The sequence below is a fragment of the Poeciliopsis prolifica genome, unplaced genomic scaffold (genome assembly GCF_027474105.1).
Source record: "Poeciliopsis prolifica strain line A6 unplaced genomic scaffold, Auburn_PproV2 SCAFFOLD091, whole genome shotgun sequence".
NCBI lineage: Eukaryota > Metazoa > Chordata > Actinopteri > Cyprinodontiformes > Poeciliidae > Poeciliopsis > Poeciliopsis prolifica.
In genome coordinates this window covers 653,694-673,193 of record NW_026562466.1, presented here as the reverse complement: position 1 = coordinate 673,193, position 19,500 = coordinate 653,694, and the positions used below count along the sequence as shown (strand labels likewise).

At 37.4% G+C, this 19,500-nt stretch overlaps 1 long non-coding RNA gene across 1 annotated transcript in view; it reads right to left on the bottom strand.

Moving 5' to 3' along the window:
• Positions 1 to 15,352: 15,352 nt before the first annotated feature.
• LOC129353472 (uncharacterized) overlaps positions 15,353 to 19,500 on the bottom strand; it is a 28,283-nt gene continuing 24,135 nt past the window's right edge. Inside the window, exons 3-4 of the long non-coding RNA XR_008605020.1 lie at positions 18,581 to 18,633; positions 15,353 to 15,407 (exon numbers count right to left, since the gene is read on the bottom strand). This is a non-coding gene — a long non-coding RNA (uncharacterized LOC129353472). The remainder of the gene's footprint in view (positions 15,408 to 18,580; positions 18,634 to 19,500) is intronic.

Genomic DNA, 19,500 nt, shown 5'->3' with positions numbered 1-19,500 from the left:
ATGATAAAGTCTGAGATTATTTCATTTTTAACATGAGATTTTTGCTACAAATTAAATAATTCGCCAGCAGAACAAGCACCTTGTCACTTGAAACAAGATCCTATCTTCAGCTGCAAGTTCATTTTGTCTCATTTCAAATGTAATAAGATATTTGCAATAGAAACCAGACAAAGTACTTTGTGCAAAAAACAGTTTTCAATCACTGCTCTGTCATGAACAGCTTTTAGAGCCTCCTTTCTAAGTAACATTTTGGATTCTTCCCCATAAAGACGATGAAAACAACCAGCGTTCCTTGCATCTCATTTGAAGAAGACGCAGTGGGATGAGAATCAGCGCCGAGAATCTGGAGATAAGCGCCTCGATCCGGCTTGTTGGACGTTCCCGCAGCCTCTTCAGTGTAGAGGGGATTACCAAACACGAGGGCCGTCCTCCGTCAATCCCAATTTACCTCCGACTAAATCCCAAATTTATGAGCGCGTTCACGGCCGTAATCCGGCCTCCGTTTGCTTGAAAGGGAGATTAGCTCGCGTTGGTATCCACCGGAGGAAACAGGAAAACACCAGGCGAGATAGGTGGTCTCCGCTCTTGTTGGTTCGCCTGATTTATTGATATTTCTCACTGGGGAGCTTTTGTCTTTCGTCAGACAGTCGGAGCGGAGAGGAGGGGGAGGCTGCAGCGGGGAAAAGTGGTTATTTCTGCTGATAGGGCATATTTTCTGTCAACAATCTCTGGCAGATGAGTGTTTGTGATAATACCGCTGCCAAGGAACAGCCTCAGCTCTTCAGAGGAATATTTCTCTCCTCCATCCCAGCCTTCATAATTCAGTAAACTGGAGTAATTACCACAAGAGCGCGCTCCGTAATTACAAAGCGCTGTGCAGGTAATGGCATCTCTTGCTCTGCTGGCAGCGATAACACAGGTGAGACGAATCGCAGAAAATGCATCTGATAGCATTGTTATGGTAAAGGAATGTCATTCTGATGAAGGCTGGCGCCGCAGCCTGGGGGGATTATTGACTTCGCTCCCTACAGGTAGAAAACCATGCAGCCCAACTTTCATGTCAAATCGGCGTGAAATCGCTCTAATTATCAGCCAAATATTAAAGCTTGTTTACTCTGATTCTGCTGGTTTGGGGTGATTTACTCACTCCTTTCTCTACATGTGGAGGCAAAAATGCTAAAATGTCAGGTTTTTATTAATAAAACAAATCCTACATGATACGATTAATCGTATTAACAGCGATTAATCAAATCGAATAAACTAATTTTGTGACTTATTAATGATGAACAAAAAATAATCAGAGCAGTAATGAAGTCAAAACTGTATAAAGCATTTGTACAACTAGCATTTAATATAAAAAATAAACTTTTATGAAACTTTATCCAAACTTCTTCACGTTGCGTCAGTGTAGCTTCACACAGTTCAGATTTACTAAAAACGGCTACGTTATTGGATTTCAGGAAATAAAATGTTTGTTTTAATATTTAAAAATTGTATTATTTGTATATTTGAATGTATTTCTAATATTGTGGGGGAAAAAGCTTAAACAGTTATATAAAAAATCTCGAGAAAGTGACAACTTGTTTATCCGATTAATCAATTAATCGTTAACTGGACTGAAAAAACATCACACTCAAAGGAGTGATAAAGCCAAAAGTCTACAAATACATAGACATATATACATTTAAGATGAAAAACAAAAACATTCGTAAATATATTTTACCCAAAATTCCTCAAGTAGTAAAGCTTTAGCCTCACCCAGTTCAGATTTTTAACATAAAAACCTTTTATTCCCCAAAATACAACATGGTATTACATTAGTGAATTAAAAGCATTTGTATCTTTTTATCTTAATTGGCAATAAAAACTCTCCATAATGTGCCAATTTAAAAAAAAAAAAATCTGATTAATTGATTAATTGTTAAGAGGAAAATAGATTCAAAACATACTAAGAGCAGAAATTAAGTAAAAACTGTTAAATTATCTATTGTATAAATATATTTAGCCAAAATACGGTGGTACAGATTTAGCTTCACCTGCTAAGTCGTTTCTCACATTTAGCAGGGAGTACATGAGCTTGATTGACAGCGGTAAGGCCCTCCTCCTGGCTCTGATTGGTTGTTTCTGCAGCACAGTTTTCAGATGCCAACAACAACTTAAAGAGAAGGTGGAGCATTTAAATTTTTCTACAGATTAAACATATAAAAACGTTTGTTATTAAAGTTGCATGCATGCTGTCTAAACTTGCACAACCAGCTCGCTTCTTTGTGCAAACAAAATGGTGGAAACGTCTCAGGAAAGAAAGGAGTGTGCACTTTGGAGATCCCTGCAATTAGCAGGAAGGAAGCGGCCCTAAATGCTCGTCTCCTTGAGAGTCTGACCCTATTTGTTTGTGCCGAGGTAATTTCATTACGCCCCGTGCGATTCCCTGGAGCTGCCGCGAGTCAACGCTAAACGCTCACCAGAGAGCGGATAAGCATTTGGCGAGGCATCAGGAAAGAGAAAGAGAAGGAGGAATCTGGGAGACGCGGCAGCGGCGGCTCCATAACACTTCTTTCATGTTGACAACTTCCATTAACATGCAAAAGCTGCTGTTTGCGCTGCGTTTTATTTACGATAAGGCCGCGGGTTCAGAGGGCGGCGTTCATCACCGATGTGGCCCGACGGCGCGCCGCGACGTCTGATTTGCAATGGGTGGCATCCTGTACGATGGGCAAATCGTAAATTTGCTGCTTGGACATGAACGGATGAAGATGACAGACGGCTAAATCTGGAGGATGGGATTCTGGTTTTATTAGTTGGTTTTCATGCATTTTTTTTTATTTTTAAACCTGCAATGTGAAGCGGTAAGTTTTAAATTTCCCCAAAGTTCAGAAACTTTTCCTCAATGATTTAAAGACCATCTAACAATTAAAAAGTTTAACTATTTAATAGTATTTAGAAAAAAAAGCTACAAAATGTCGGACTTTGAATATTTACATTTAAATTTTATTTTGAGTAATTTACTTCACAAACCAAAAAACTGAAGAAGTTTAAATTTTAATTTTGAAGATTATGGTTTAAACCAAAAAGATTTCCAAAATTCAGCATGTTAAGGGAAAGTTGGGTGGAAGGAAAAGCTGTGGCACAAAAACTGAGTTTATAAATTTTACTGTCAAGCAATGAAATCCCAAAATTCAGCATGTTAGAAAGTTGGGTGGAAGAAAAAAACTATAGCATTTGTTAATGTATAAACAAAAAAAGAAAAGTTTAGTGGAAGGAAAAATGTGGCAACAAAAGCCACAGTGGGTTATTTCACATAAGACCAAAATTAATCACAAAACATCATCACAATAAAAGGTCAAAGCAACAGAAACCAGCAGATCATAGAAGGCTGTAGCCAAACTAATACCAGAAAGTTAAGTGGAAGGAAAAACTATGGCAACAAAAGCCACTGTAATATCTATGGCAACATTGGATTGCTTTTCAGAAAAACAAAAACCACAAAAGATCCCTATTATAGAAGCCAGGAGTTCACAGGACGCTGTCGCCACTTTAATGCCAGAAAGTTTAATGGAAGGAAAAAGTGTGGCAACAAAAACCACAATGGCAACAGTGGATTGTTTCAGGCAAAGCGAAAAACAAAAGATTATTTCAGTAGAAGCTGGTAGTTCACAGGTTGCAAGCTAATACTGGAAGGTTTAGTGGAAGGAAAAGTTTTAGATGTGAAAATCTCTCAATTGTTCCATCCAAACTGAGCCTTTCTGTCTCTTATTTTAAAGACTTTTTCTGCCGCGAATAAAGTAATCATTGTGGACATTAATTAGCACAAAGCGACTGAAAATCCTCCATCTTGTTTTCCACTCTACCATTTCCAGACCCTCTAGAACCTGGATAATCTCTGATGATCCGGCCCGGCCGCCATGTTTTCCCCTCCCCTGCATGTACACAAAGCTTCAGCTGGGAAACATTTGAGAGCTTTTCTCTCCCACTCTCTTAATGAGAGCCGCTTTTTTGCCAAGTCAAGCGGCCTGACATGTAACAGAGAGACGGCAGCACCGTTTTTCTGATGCAATTACTGCTGCAGCGTTGGGGTATCATACTGGGGACTTTTCAGAAACGTAATATTACCTCATTTCGTCTTTGGTGTGGTCTGGACGCAGTTTTTGGAAGGCATTTGGAAGCATTTTACTCATAAAATGCTTAACCATTTAAGTGATAGGATACAGTTTCCTGGGTTTTGTTTTTGACGTTGGGTTGGTACAAACGTTTTGCTTTTTGCTTTAAATCCGGAGGTAAAATCAAGTTGCCAAATGTCAGAAAAAGTATTTCGGGTAACTTTCCCCCCTCTTTTTTGTCTTCTTCTCCTAAATTGCAGATTCTTGAGTTACTAAGCTGCCCTAATAGGTACAACCTGCACCGAATGGGTGTCCAAAGACAGGATCTTACCTCTCGGAATTGCTTTCTTTCATGCAGAGGATCAAGAGATATCCCACAATGCACCCTGTCACACGCGATGCTGGGGTGATTTCGGCTGGCTCATGAGCGCTATCCTGATGGGTGCCAAAGATTTCAATGTGTTTTCTATTTCTTGCTTCGCTGTTGACATCAGAATGTTTCCAACCTCAGTGTTTTATGTGCGAGCACGCCCCCCAGCCCCCCTCCAACAATCCAAAAAAAAAACACTTAAAACACACACATACGTGGGACTTTTTACATAATGACACACACACACACACACACACCCCCACACGCACACACACACACACACACACACACACACACACACACACACACACACACACACACACACACACACACACACACACACACACACACAGGCATCTGCAGGAGCAGTCACAGTCAAATCAAGCCACATGAATGCAGGAAACACGTGCAGGCAAGGTGAGCTTGGAGAGTTTTAATAGGAGCCAAACTATCCTCTGTGGTGTGCTCCTAAATTAATTTTCCAAAAGGATTAACAGGTTATTAGCTGCAACTCGCTGGAGCTTAATATTTAATGGGCAAAGAAACAAAAAGACAAAAGTTTAAGTAGTTTCTAAGAATCTTTGCAGTTTTGTTCAACGGCCCTAAACGCTTCAGTCTTTAATTTTTAGGATGCTTTTCTGCTTGTGGGATGTAAAAAAGAAAGTAAATCAAGATGGAGGAGTAACGACTAAAAACTGAGCTAACCCTAAGCTAACTTAACTCAGACCAGGCAGATCCACCAAGATGGTATAAACTAAATCGAGCTAAGCTAACATAGACACAGATAAACTATAATAATTCAATAAAACTTAAAAAAACAACTAAAACTAAAACAACCCCAAACAAGCTAAACTAGTAAAACAAACTACATTAAGCTAATAGATGCTAACGGTTGACAAAACTAAATCAAGCTGATGTAAAGCACAGAATCACAAACTGTGCTCAGTTAGTTTATTGAAATAACTTTATTCAAGTTTGTTCATCTTAACTTTAAGCTAACTCTTAAAGCTAAGAGTTAGCTCAATACAAAATACAACACAAAAAGCTAAACCAAGCTACCTAGCTAAGCTAGCCAGAGTAAATAAACTAGCGTAGTTTAAAAATAAATAAATAAATAAACTAAAGCAAAGGATAATCAAAGTTGCTAAATTTGAAGCTAAAGTATACCAATGATAGACAATCTAAAAATAGTTAGGCTAAATAAATCTAAGCTAATTATGCTAGGTGGGACCACTTGAAACTATTTTTGTTAGACAAATGTGAAAAAAAAAAGCTTAAAAACAGTTAAAGAGACAAATTTAAGCTAATTTGAGGGAAAGTAAACCAAACTTTACAAATTAAACTGAACTAAGAAAAATTTCCAAACTATAATCTGACTTTGGCTTTTGGACTGATGGCTTCTTCCTCGCAGAGTGGCTCTTTAGTTCATAACCGTTTTAATGTTTATGATTTTCAGATCCTTAGTATTTAAAGACATAGAAACTGACAGAAAATCTCAATATTCTATTGTATTTATCAAATGAAAACGTTTGTAATCCTAATCAAAATGTTTTAGTCGTAAGTATTCTGGAGAGAAAATTAAAATATAATCCTAAATACTTTCCATCAGTCCTTTTCTGAGGCCTAATGTAGCAGATTTTACTATTTTTTAAAAGCTATCAGGCTTTTCCTGAAAGTAATCCTTTTCTCTTTAGTAGGAAAAAAAATCTCCTCCTTTTTTTTTATTTTTGTTGCTTATGTCAGTCTGTATTTTGAACAGTGCTAATCATATACCTTTGTGGACACTTAATTAAAATTACAAAACCAATTTTAATCGGTGGTCCAATTAATATGTAAATATATGCAAATGTAGTGAAACAAGGTGGTGATTAAGTTAAGGACAGTATTTCATGTCTTCCTTAAACATGAAAACAAACCGTCTTCCTGACAAAAAGCCTCTCCGTCTGATGGATGGAGATGTTTACAGGCCACATGCTGAGTTAGCGAAACACGACAAGCACACCGGAGCAGATAATGTAAATCCTCTAATCCCACGTTTTTAATAGTTTACTCAGCGCACATAATCTGGTGTTCCCCTGCAATAATGTTCATTTACCTAAGGTCAATGCAAAGTTATAGCCAGCGCCGTATCTCACACCATTAAGCGTTATGGGTTCGTTTGAACTGGTTTGGGCTCGAGGTGAGGGTTAGCGATTCTAAACGACTTTCAGTTCTAATTAGGCCTTGGAGACATGCTGGTCTTTCAAACGTCGAATCTGCAGTGGTCCGGGTTAGCCGGTACTCACCACTCTGACTAAAAAGAGAGGAGAAAAATGATTTATCCTGCAACTGACACCTGTACGTCGAGGTGACTTCATGCCGTTAATGTTTTTAAATCCTGTAACTAATTTTCCTTCAGAAATCTTACCATTTTTGTCATTTTCATTGTTGGTTTTTTTCCCACTAGTTTCTGCAGCCAAATGGAAATTTGAGGAAAAACAAAACAGAAATTCAACAAAAACGTTAAAGTTCGATTTTATTTTGTCCGTTTTTATTCCAAATAGTTAATTTGGATTCGCACCAAACCGATTTTTGCCTCTGTATCGGCCCCAATAACGAAAAAAAAATCAGAACACATAAAGGCAGATCTATTCAGACTAATTCTATAATTGCCCTACTTTCCATCATATTTAGAATAATTACACTTTCTGAACTGTTGTTGCATTTTATTTTGAAATGTTGACTAAGCTATTGTTGTAGTTTCAGTTTCCTGATCTTTAGACAAAAACGGCAGCTTCTAATTTTAAAACATATTGTTCTTTACATCTATTTCCAGCAAACTCCCTTTCTTTGTCTTCACTCCAGTTAGTCAATTACTTTAAATGAGTTGCTTTGTATTTAAATTATTGTTTTAGTCGTAGTTTGTGTGCATGCACGCCTTCAGGGGGAAGTGTGTGTGTGAGTGTGTGTGTGAAGTCTTCAGGAAACCAGGAGTGTGAGATGTGGGAACAGCTTGTGTCATCAGGTGTTAGCGACCTGTAATCCCATGTGAGAGGGTCTGCAGCTCCCCGCCGCTACACGGCTTTCCAGGTGACTTACACACACCGACACCAGGAGGGGGTCTCAGCTGCTGCACACACACACCGAGCAGAGGGAGCAGGTAGCGGCACTGCTGGCAATTTATTCCACCTGACAAAGCGGCAAAGAGGCAGCCGACTCTTCCCACTGCCAGCTTTAGCCAGGAATTCATAGTTCAGTTCAGTAATGCAACTTTTATGCATATAAATCTGAAAAAATGGCTAAAATTCTACATGCAAAGCTCAGTAAATTAGCATATCATTGCTAATTTGATACATTTTGCATCTTAATGCAATTTAAACTATTATAGCTCACAGCTTAAACAAAGATTTTTAAACATTTGCATATTCATGGTAAGTTGAGTGGAAGGAAAAACTCTTTTAAAAAAATAGATAAAAGTATTTATTTAATGTAATTTAAATTATTGCAGCTTCCAGTAAGTTGAGTAGAAGAAATAATACTTTTAAAAAAGTCTAAAATAAACTGGAGTCCAGCTTTAAAAGGACTGGCGATAAATAAAAACACAAATTTTTATGTTCAAACTATTTAATAACTAACAAAAGCATTATTGTTTCATCCAAAGCAACTATGTTTTATCCATATACATGGTCTAATTGCACCATGATTGTTCACAGAATGCTGTATCCAAACACTGACGTGGAAAGTTCAGTGGAAGGAAAAACTCTGGAAGAAAACAACCCTTAAGCAACAAGTTTAACTGCAGTGTTGAGATGATTTTATATAATTATGTTTCATGTTTTTAACCATTTTTAATATCAAAAGTTACTTTAAAGTTTGTTGAAACTGGAAAACTTCCAATGTTTTATAACGTTGAATAGAATAAAGTTGGTACATAACTAAAATAAATAAATGTAATATTCTTTACTTTTTAAAATCAGTTATTTCAGCTTCCTAAGCTGCATTTTCTTTTGAATATTTTAGATTTTATCTACCAAAAAAAAAATCTATGAATTGGTGGATTTACATTAATAACTCAGAAAACCATAAATAAAAATACAACTTCATGTTTTCACAAAATATTTCATTTAAATGTGATTCCATACAACAAAGTTCTCAGGTTACAACGTAATTTAGCTGTTAGTTTGAGTGGAAATGCTGGAAAGTTACATTTATTTCTAATAATAAACCTACTTTCAAACCTAATGAACACAGATTAACAACTTAAAACATAAAGTAGTTTCAATTTTAGTATAAAAATAACAGTAGAATCAGTTTATGTGCTCAGATTCTCCTGAAAAACAGCAGCGCGTTTCCCTTTAGACGCTCAATAACAGCGGCCTAATGGAAGCTTTGTTAAATCTGATTGTGTTTGAAAAGGTCAATTGAACGTTTGCTTTCTTTCCAGGCAGTTCAGGCACTAAATCCAAGTTGTGCATCAGGGCTGGATCACGTCCTGATTGGCTCGGCTCACTGAGCAGCCACTGAAATCTGTCCAGTCACGTCGCTTTGCTGCAGCTAAACTGGAACACGGTTACCTCATGCCAATTCAACACGCTGCTCCTGCTCCAATCATCAACTTTTACTGGCTCAAAATAAGGATTTGACACTTTCAATGTAAAGTTTATGGATATGAGCAAAGAGGAGCGCATAAAAACTAAAAATCATAGCTGAAGTTTTAAAATTAGACATAAAGAAATGCAGATTTTAGCTTTTTTCATGGAATAAATAGGTTTAATTTCCATATTAGTCCTTTTTATTTAGATATATTTTTCACATAAAATAAAATAAACTGGAAATAAAAATTTAATTTTTCTTTATATTAAACCCTAAAACTATAAGGAAGCTCAACCGTTTCATTTCAGTCATTATCAATAATTATTGATTAGATTAAAATGTCTGAAATACTTCCAAACTGGTGCTGTAACCTTTCATGATTAAGCAAAAGCTTTCTCTGAACTTGTTTTTTTTAAGCAGTTTGGAGACAAAACATGAAACTGCTGCTGCGCAGGTCACTCAACAGGTTGAGTGACCTGATTGTGAAAGGTGAATGAAAGGTGTGAAACGTTTAGCAGCTAAAGCCTTTCCTACATCTCCCAGAATGCTGTGCAGTGATTATTCTATCATCTATTGAGATATGTATTGTTATTGATTTATTGCCTCAAAGTAGATTAAAGATGTCAGTAATATTTGTGGCTCTAAACACATTTCATTCAGCAGGATCTGGTCAAAAATGACTGGATTGTAAAGACGCCAGACTTTAAGGAAACTTCGCCAACATTAACAAAAAATGGTGCATAGGATCAAATTTAACAGAAAAAACTAATTATTGTCAGAGCTAGTTCTGTTTGAAACCAGCCCATGAAAGTTCAGAGTATTTATTCAAAACTGAAAAAAACATTTTCACAGTAATACAGAAGCCGAAATATCTTTTTCAACAAGGTTTGCACGCTATTGAACGACGGTGTCCTTTTGAGAAACTGCGTTCTCCATTTGTTTTGGGAACCAAGCATGTCATACAACACAGAATGCTGCAGCAAGATGGAGGACGCCGCTATTCGCTGTCATGCTTGTTTCTTCATTGTCAATTTGTCTGGCCAACCGATGACTCAGCAGTTTGCACCAAAGTACCAGATCTGGAGATTGGGAATCTTATTCTCCTGGTGGAAACACTCAATGATTCAAAAAACAACCAGCGGTGGAAAAGCTCCATTGTTTTACTGATGAACTCTGACCTTAACCGTGGCCTGCAGAACTTTAGTTGACGACATCTTGGAGTGATAGAAACGACACGCAGCTAATAGAAACCAGGTTCTTATCACTTCTTTTAACAACTGAGGCGTTTATGGAGAAAGATTAAATTTCTGAGAACAAAAGGACTCGATTCTTAAACGGCGTTTCATTCAACACCGACATCAAGAAGCAGAGTGAAGGAGATGAAATTATCACCTGCGTGGAAACGCGCCGTGGTGAGAAAAACGCCACGCTACCAATAACAAACTGCATAATGGCTGCTGCGTTGACTGACAAGTGTTGAAAGGTATTCTCCCACTTTTTACAATCAAACGTAGAACTGACAACACTTTTTGTTTTAAATTAGACACAGATTATGTTTTTCTACACCAGTAATAAAGCCACCTGATTAGGTATTAAAATAATGCCTCGTTTTCTCAACTTAATTTGCATTGATTGTAAGGAATCAACAACTGCTGAAGACAAAGATTCAGGTGCATTACTGCGAGTTCCTTAAAGATTAAAGAGCAGGAACTCCACGGAGGAGAAGCTGGCCCGTCCGCTGAGATCCCCACTCAATATGCAATTTAAAAATGGAAGCAGTTGGTTTGACTAAGCAATAAAACGCAGAAGGACAGAAAACCGAGGCGGCGGCGGCGGCGGAGGGAAGGACCAATTAGCTTATTTATAAATCAACAGCAATTTCACTGATGACTCCATCTTAAATTTGATCAAGCTGCAGGTTTTGAAGTCCCCTAACAAAAATCATTTATCTAATTCCCTTTATTGGTAATAATGGTGAGTCCCTCTTTGGCCTGGTCTAATCAGACTCTCATTGATTTCCACTGGACTGCAGGGCGGCGATAAAGTGGCCTCAAGCTTCGCTGTTCATCATGAAAATGCTGCTCATAAAAATGGCCGCTTCTGTCTTTTTAAAACTATGATAAACGTCACTGAGGAAAGAGTCTGGGCCTCCAAAGCCTGGTTTATTTACGAGATTGTTGCGTTTTATGAATATGTGAACTGTTTAATATTTCCTTGTAGGTTTGCGTCTGTGCCAGGAAAACATGTCAACTCTGGGAATAAGAGAAACACGGCGTCTAAAAACAATCATATTACAGGAAATAAAGCTGTAACTGTTGCATTTTATGATGTCAAATTGATTTCAGTTCCATAAACAGTTAAAATAATTGTAATTTAATTTATTTCTATCAAATTCATTATAATAAATGTATAATTTTGTCTATTTTACTCAATTTTTCAACCATTGCAACACATTTCTTAAACTACTCAGGTTTTCTATACAATATTAGAAATTAATTAGAAGATGGAAATGATTGAATTTAATAAAAAATTAAAAGCAGTCTAAGTTTTGCATAAAACATATTCATATACAAAATTATATTTATTTTGAACAGTTTTGAATATGTTATTTTTTTCAGCAAACTATCCTCAAAATAATTAGTAATCAATTACTAATCTCGTTGACAAGTCTTTCAATAATCAATTAATCACAATTAATTGACTCAGCCTTAAAGAATAAAAAGTAAATAAATGAATAAATTTGATTTTATTATATCAAATTTAACACTGGGACTGGAAGACATTTCATTAAATATCCAGACTAAACAATAAATAAATAAAATTATACATAAAATATTTGTAAACAAAAAAGGGCTGGTTGAGATGAAAACACCAAACTCATCCAGTTTTTGGTAAAAAGAGAGAAAAACAATAAATAATGCAAATAGAAATAATTGAATTCTTTTGAATTTATCAGCTGAAAATGAATCAAACTATGAAAACACTAAAACTGATAAAAACAATATTAAATTCCCAGTAACGGTTTTAAAGGGATGTTAGCGTCTCAGTGTCTTGCTCTCTGTTGCGGTGGTGTGGATGGAGCGGGTTGCCAGGTTGGTGATTTCACTCCTGTGCAGCATCACTGCCCTCATTAGCGCGCTCACTTCCACAGGTGACGCTACTGGAAGTGGACACCGCCGCTTTAAAGCGACGCGCAGCAACCAAGACAAACACAAAGATCATTAGCGCGCATTAAAATCCACATCAGGAGTCGAATGCTGCGGTGAGTCAGCGCCGGCGCGCTGCGGCGCGGCCTGATGGACGCCTGCCCACTGATTGCAATTTGGCAGCGAGACGAGGAGAGGCTCAGCGAGGTACATGACGTTACCGCATGTGGGCAAACACGGCTCAAGCTGATGAAACCGAGCCAAAACGGGGCGAGGCGTGCTTCCTGAATTAGCTTGCAACAAAGATGGAGACATCGGAGGGACCTCCGGGCGACAGCGCCGGGTTTAAGCTTTAATTCATTTAGATGGGTCAAAAATAAACACGATTATTCTTCATTTGTGCTTTAAATTAGTTCATAGAGGCATGAAAAGTCAGAAATGGTCCACAAACAGTCAAGTTTTAGAAGTTGAACCTCCAAACAGGAGAGTCATGTTTAAATGTAAGCGAATGGTGGTGGCAGTATCATGCTGTGGGCTGCTACACTCTCACCAAGTGGGTGAAATATTAAAGGATGAGTCGCTCCAAATGTTTCAATTTACCTCAAATTAACAGTAAGATGGTTGAAAGGCCCCACAGCATGATACTGCCTCTATCGTGAATTAAGGTTTTCCTGTTTCCTGTTTGCAGAACATTAATTATTATGATAATTAATGACTTTGCAAAAGAAACACAAAAACAAAAAAATCCCAGCGCTGCTGACAATAAGACAATCCCACAGCATGATGCTGCCAACACTTATTTTGATAGTAAGCGCAGTGTTGAGTTTCAAAGAATCACTTCTTCTTGTTCGGAGACCAACAACAGCAAGTTTCTGGACTCAACTTTCCAAAGCAAATATATGAGTTTTTCAGTGAAACAACCCCACAGCATGATGCTGCCAACACTGTGTTTGCTAGAGATTGTTGCAGTAATCTCTAGTCTCATCTGATCAGATTGATCTTGAACTGTCAGGGCAGATTATTAAGAAATAAAAACAGGAATTTCAGGAGGCACTAAAAGGTGAAAGGTCAGCTTGAAAATGGCTCCTGGTTTGAGCCCAAAGCTGTCGGTAGCGTGTTGTCCCTCAGCGAACGCAGAGACAAACGCAGCGCCGCAGCTCCACCGTGATAAATGAGTTTGTATTGTCTGTCAGAGCGGCTTCCTGCCTGCCCAGGTCACTGCTTATTAAATTAGCACTTGTCAATGTCCTAAATACTGATTGATGGATGATCATGGCAAATGAAGGACTTCCATGACTTTTGTTCCTCTGCCTCCCAGTTTTGTCAGAGCAAAGCGAAACCTTTACCGGATTGTTATTGATAAGTATTGAACCGCCACCGCTGGCTTTCCTCCTGAAATAATCCTTCATTTCATTCGTCTTTTGTTTTAGCTTCTTCAAGTAGGACAAATGTTTAGTGTTGATATGAAATCCAACAATAAAAGTTCATTTTCTTTCATCAGGAAGCAAATACTTCTCAGGTGGTTGTTATTTTCTGTATAAGTTACAGAAAAGTAGATTTCAGTAACTTTCATAAATGTAATAATACCACTGGGGTCAAAGTTTACATTTGATAAAGACAAGCTAATGTAGCATTAATGAAAAGTTGCACTAGGCTAACAAAGTTGTCTAATGTTTGCTACATTAGACTAATTTAAGCAAAACAACGCCAAGACAAGTTGAGCTAAAGCATGCTAAACAAAGCTAAAGCATGCTAAACAAAGCTAATGCATGCTAAACAAAGCTAAAGCATGCTAAACAAAGCTAAAGCATGCTAAACAAAGCTAAAGCATGCTAAACAAAGCTAAAGCATGCTAAACAAAGCTAAAGCATGCTAAACAAAGCTAAAGATTGCTGAACAAAGCTAATGCATGCTAAACAAAGTTAATGCATGCTAAAGTAAGTTAAGCATGCTAAACAAAGCTAAAGCATGCTAAACAAAGCTAAAGCATGCTAAACAAAGCTAAAGCATGCTAAACAAAGCTAATGCATGCTAAAGTAAGTTAAGCATGCTAAACAAAGCTAAAGCATGCTAAACAAAGCTAAAGCATGCTAAACAAAGCTAATGCATGCTAAAGTAAGCTAAGGTGGGTGAAGATAAAACACAACTTGTATAAACGAAGGTCTGGAAAAACTCTGGGAATCTATTTTGGTTCAGGTGAAGAAAAAATTCAAAAAGTGAATAAAAATCACATGTAAATGAAAAGTTATGACAATAACCTGCTGGGAAAAGAAACTCCATTGACTAATATAAACAAAATGGGATCAAATGAGTACTTGTGTTTCATTTTGACAGAAACGGAGTGAAGTGGTTCTGGAAAACCCGTCTCCAGTCAACACGGTCCTGTTTGGTTTTCTGACACGGCGCTGGTGTGTAGCAACGCGGGCTGAGTGTGCGTCTCCGGGGGGCGCTCAGGGTTCGGGGCATTGATGAGTCTGTGGCTGACATTTGAGCATGATTGAGGGGGAGTGCGGCTACTAAATCACTACATTGTTCTGCTGTCTGTGGGTCCGTGTCATTGCTGCACTTTACCAACAGTTGAGATGCCTCAAATTAGATAATTACCAATTAAACAGGACCACAGGAACTTGGCGCTTTGATGAAAACCCAAAACCTGATGTGATCGGACCCAAAAGCCGAGAAGTTCAACCAAAATACGACTGAAAATCAGCTTCTATATCCAGCAATCACAAAGAAGGGTTTTTATTGCCTGCAAAGCCAACATCAAAACTGATGTTTTTCTCTTTTTTTGCCGCTATTAAGCCATGCCATATTTGTGTCTAATGATAAGGTAAATGAAACGATGTTTCAAAGAGAACCGGCCCACCCTGAGTTTTTTATTTCTTTCAAAAGACTGGACAAACTGGAGCAGTTTGGAAAAAGACCGTAGGCGAGCCGAATGATTGTCAGTCATGCAAATAATCACTTACTTACAGTCAGTGAGTTTGCTTCGGATAAGGCAAATTACCATTTGAAAATGAGCTCAGAAACACTCTGGGCAAAAAGCTTGCAACATGATTCTCAGTTGTATTACCGCGTAAACGCAACCGCATACACATAAACGCACACATAAATGCAAACAAACGTGCTTCAGAAACACTGCAGCTGGCAGAAATAAACGCTCCTACCTTACTGTTTCTGTCAAACTTTTTCCTTCCTCTTGTTCCAACATCTTCATCGTTTCTGCAGGAATAAAAAGCAGAAGTTATGTCAATAATGATTTAGTTGGACTACTGACCTACTGTCTTCTCCTCAAAATAGAGAAACTGTAAAATGAAACAGGTTTTCCACTTTTGATCAATTGGATGACAGACAATATTTCACTTTCTTTCTCCCAATTGGAGATTTTCTCCTAATCACTTAAAGGGATTTCAATCAATAGTTAATCAGTCTTTGTGAATATTCAAGATGTTTCTGTCTCCTTTGCCTGTTTTTAATAATAGAATAGAATTAAAACAAAACATGAGGCGTTTCTAGAAAACCATTTCAAACCGATTCTAAAATTAAGTCTAGATGGGGTTTTTTTTAAATTAGCATCAGCTCAGGTAAACCAAACTAAGATATGATAAAGTAAGCGAATCTAAAAGCTAAGGTATGCTAAACTGTAAACAGCTACGGCAAGAAACTAAGATTAGGTAATGTAGACTGAACTAAACAACACTTTAATAAGTAATGCTCAACTAGACCAAGAATTGCTAAGCTAACATAGTGTAAGCTAATCCAAGAAGAGCTAATGTAGGCTAAAGTATACTAAACTTATTGAATGTTTGCTAACTTTAAAGAAAAAATTAGCTAATGAAGGATAAATTAAACAAAGCTAAGCTAAAGATCTCTAAGCTGAGCTAATGCTAACCTAATGTTGACTAAGCTATAGAAAGTTGTGATGAACTTAGCTCAAGTATGCTAAACTAAGCTAGTGCAAGCTAAGCTGATAAGAGCTAATGTAGGCTAAACTACAAACTGAAGTGCTAAACACTTATTGAATGTATGCTAACTTTAAGGCACGTTTAATAAGGCAATGCTAGCATAAGACAAGCTAAAGAAGGTTAAATTAAACGAAGCTAAACTAAAAGTTGCTAAACTGAGCTATTGCTAACCTGAGATTACATAATGTTGGTTAAACGAAAGCAAGTTATGCTGAACTTAGCTCAAGTACGTTAAGCTAAGCTTGTGCAGCTAATCTAAGAGGAGCTAATGTATACATTTATTTTCTGAATTTACTGAAATTAAATTATAATTCACATCATCATCTACTTTTTTCATAAGATCTATTTCTGTATCTGAGTTAAGATGCTTGAAAACTGGGATGAAGGAGCTGAATCTAAATTTTCTAAATTGATTCTGAGTGGGAATATTTTAAGGTGACCTCTTATATTTACCAAGAAAATATCATCTTAGTATAAAATAAATGACCAAAAATGTATGAAAATAATAAAATGATGTCAGCCAGTGGGTTTTACAGTGGAGGACAGGAATACTGGTTCATCTTATTCTGTAATATTTCTCAAACTGTAGCGTCTGAGTGACAAAAGCCTTCCTGCTGCGTTTTTATTTCAATCACCTGACACCCATGTTATTCACATCGTCAGCGCACCATAGTACAGGGAATAAACCTGCAAGGTAATTCATTCGAAATGCTTCCCTGAAAGCTCCTTAGATTCTCAGCCAGGTGCGTGACTCACACTGTCTTCTGGGCTGAATAGAAAGGTTATAAAAAGCCCTTTAAGCTCATCTTATCCTTTTACTTGCTGAGTCCATAGTCGAATTTGGAGCTACTGTCAACAATATTAAGTTTGCGGACAGGATTGAAAGTTTAAGCTATACAGTTTCCAAACTAATGCCAGTTTGATTAAATGCTCAGGATACAAACAGCAGGGGTTTCTGAGCCCCTTCGCCATTAAAGCTGCCCTCATTGTGATGCTTCTCCTCCTGACCCGCTTCCTGTTGGATCATCAGAACCACAAACTGACCAGCTGAACCACCCAGACGTCCAAACAGTGTTTTGAAAGATACGTGTCACTAAATGTTAGCAACTTGAAAGACTAACAAACAAAATAAATGATTTGAGCTTCATTTTCTGTTTGTTGAAGATGCAAAACTTAATAATAATTAATATATAAATGGTTCCTATGAAAGAAAATCAAACCAAAACAGTTTATAAAAAGGTACATGAAATACTGGATCGTTTGTTTACGTCCCTCGATACACTAAGTGTTTATTTAACACCGACTTGTCGCTCGAGTCCAATAAAAGTCACCAAGTGCTGCCTTGTTTAACGGCGTTGAACCCACAAACAAAGATGGATTGAATGTGTAATTTGGAGCATTTAAATTTGGAGCATGAGAGGGGAAAAAGGCGCAATATTTCCTGCAAATTAATTCTTATCGTGGTGATGAATAATCAGGCTTCTTATGAGGAAGAGTCAGTGGAATACAGCAGCACTTTGAGCCGTCATAATTAACAGACTCGCTCAACAATGGGCACATTCTCAAAGCTTCTTATTAGCAGTGACATAATGGCTAAAATGCATATTAAAATGGGCATTTAGAGTGGAAGGGATCAAAACTACCAATGCAAACTGGGTTTTACGGTCCACACGGTTCACTGTCGGAGGTCTGGGTCGTAGTGTATGTTCGCCGTGATGCCGCCGTTACCCAGGGGGCCGTGCACGCCTCATTAGCAGCAGGGGATGCTTTGGCCACCGATAGGCGAGATTCAGACTCTTTGGTGGCTTAACAAGATCAGGTTTAAATCTGCAGCGAGATCTGGAACGGCTTCCTGATGAAGATTCATCATCAGGGCAACAATTACTTCACAGCAACGTTTTGGAGATCTCCATGAGGATCAGAGCTCATTTTTACAAACTTTAATGAGAATCAGTAGGCACAACTCTGCACAAGCACCATTATTTTTCTGCATTTCCTCCAAGTAGCTCAGACTTCCTTCATACCTTGGCAGTGACCTGAATAGTTCAACGTTTTTATACACTTTTTGTCCATTTTTCTCCCATTGGAAATGAGTTTTGTGATTTCGGAGACCAATAAAAGTTTCCAGTTTGGGAGAAAATATGATTTAACCATCAAAATGATTGAAGCTGAATACTTTTAATACAATAGATGATCAGCTAAAAGATGACAGATCTCCAAAATAGTAAACAGAAACTGATGATAGATGTTCAGTTTAGTCCATCTTAACAGATTAAGAAACAGGTTTTTATTATTATTATTATTATTAAGCTTGTTTGAATTTCTGACAGTGACAAATATTTCAATTTTGTTATATAATGTTAAAAAGAGTGAAAGAGAGAAATCCCTGTGCTAAAGCTAATTAGCATGTCATTAAACAGTGTTTCTTACCTTTTTCACAGGTAACTGGACGATTAGGGAAACTCCTTACTCCAACTCTTCTTCTGTGGTAAAAAAAAAAAAAATACACACAAAATTAGTTGCATGAATATCTTGCTGAACATTTTTCCTTCAGTGATTAAATGCTGGTGAATATTAGCCTGTAACGAAGCTGATTGATTAATAGCTAAGATGTTAGTTAAACATTTTGGCATAAAGATGTTAAATAAATATTTCTGCATAAAGTCCAACTCCCATCTGTTACCGTTTTGTTTTAAACAAAGACAAATAGCAGTTAACTGAACATTACAATGTTTCTTTCACATGTAAATATACCAACAATATTATTGTACACACTTCCAGCAACGATCCAGAAACTCAACTTCTATTGTGAAAATCCAAAAATCCTACTTCCTGTGCCGAATTTGCATCAGATATTAAACTTTAAATGAAGCAAAAAAACATCTGAGGTTGTATTACTGTTACTTTTTTTATTGTTCTTTATTTTTATTTTTTCACTGACATTGACTAATCAGCCTGTTTTCTGACCTTTGCTTTATTGAGTTTAATCTTCTATATCTAAGTATATAAAGTCATTGATAGTGATGTAAACTTATCCTAGTTTTGCTAATGCTACATGGCTCTACTTTAGCTTAGGTCAGAGTTAAGATCTTCCAGGTTTCTCGGCGTCATGAGGCGGGCGTTGGGATCTGTCAGTCAGCGTTGTGAGTCCTCAGCCCTCACCGAAGAGCCTGCTCCTCTGTGAGCTCGTCACGGGTGATTACAGGCCTCGCAAGAAAAATGAGATACTGGTTGACCTATTTCTGAGCACTTGGTTTCACACGCGCCCCCTCCAACCAAAGTTGCCTGTTCCTTTCATTTTTTATTTTATTTCAGCCTCTCTGCCCACCGGTCCTCTCAGGGTAGAGGTC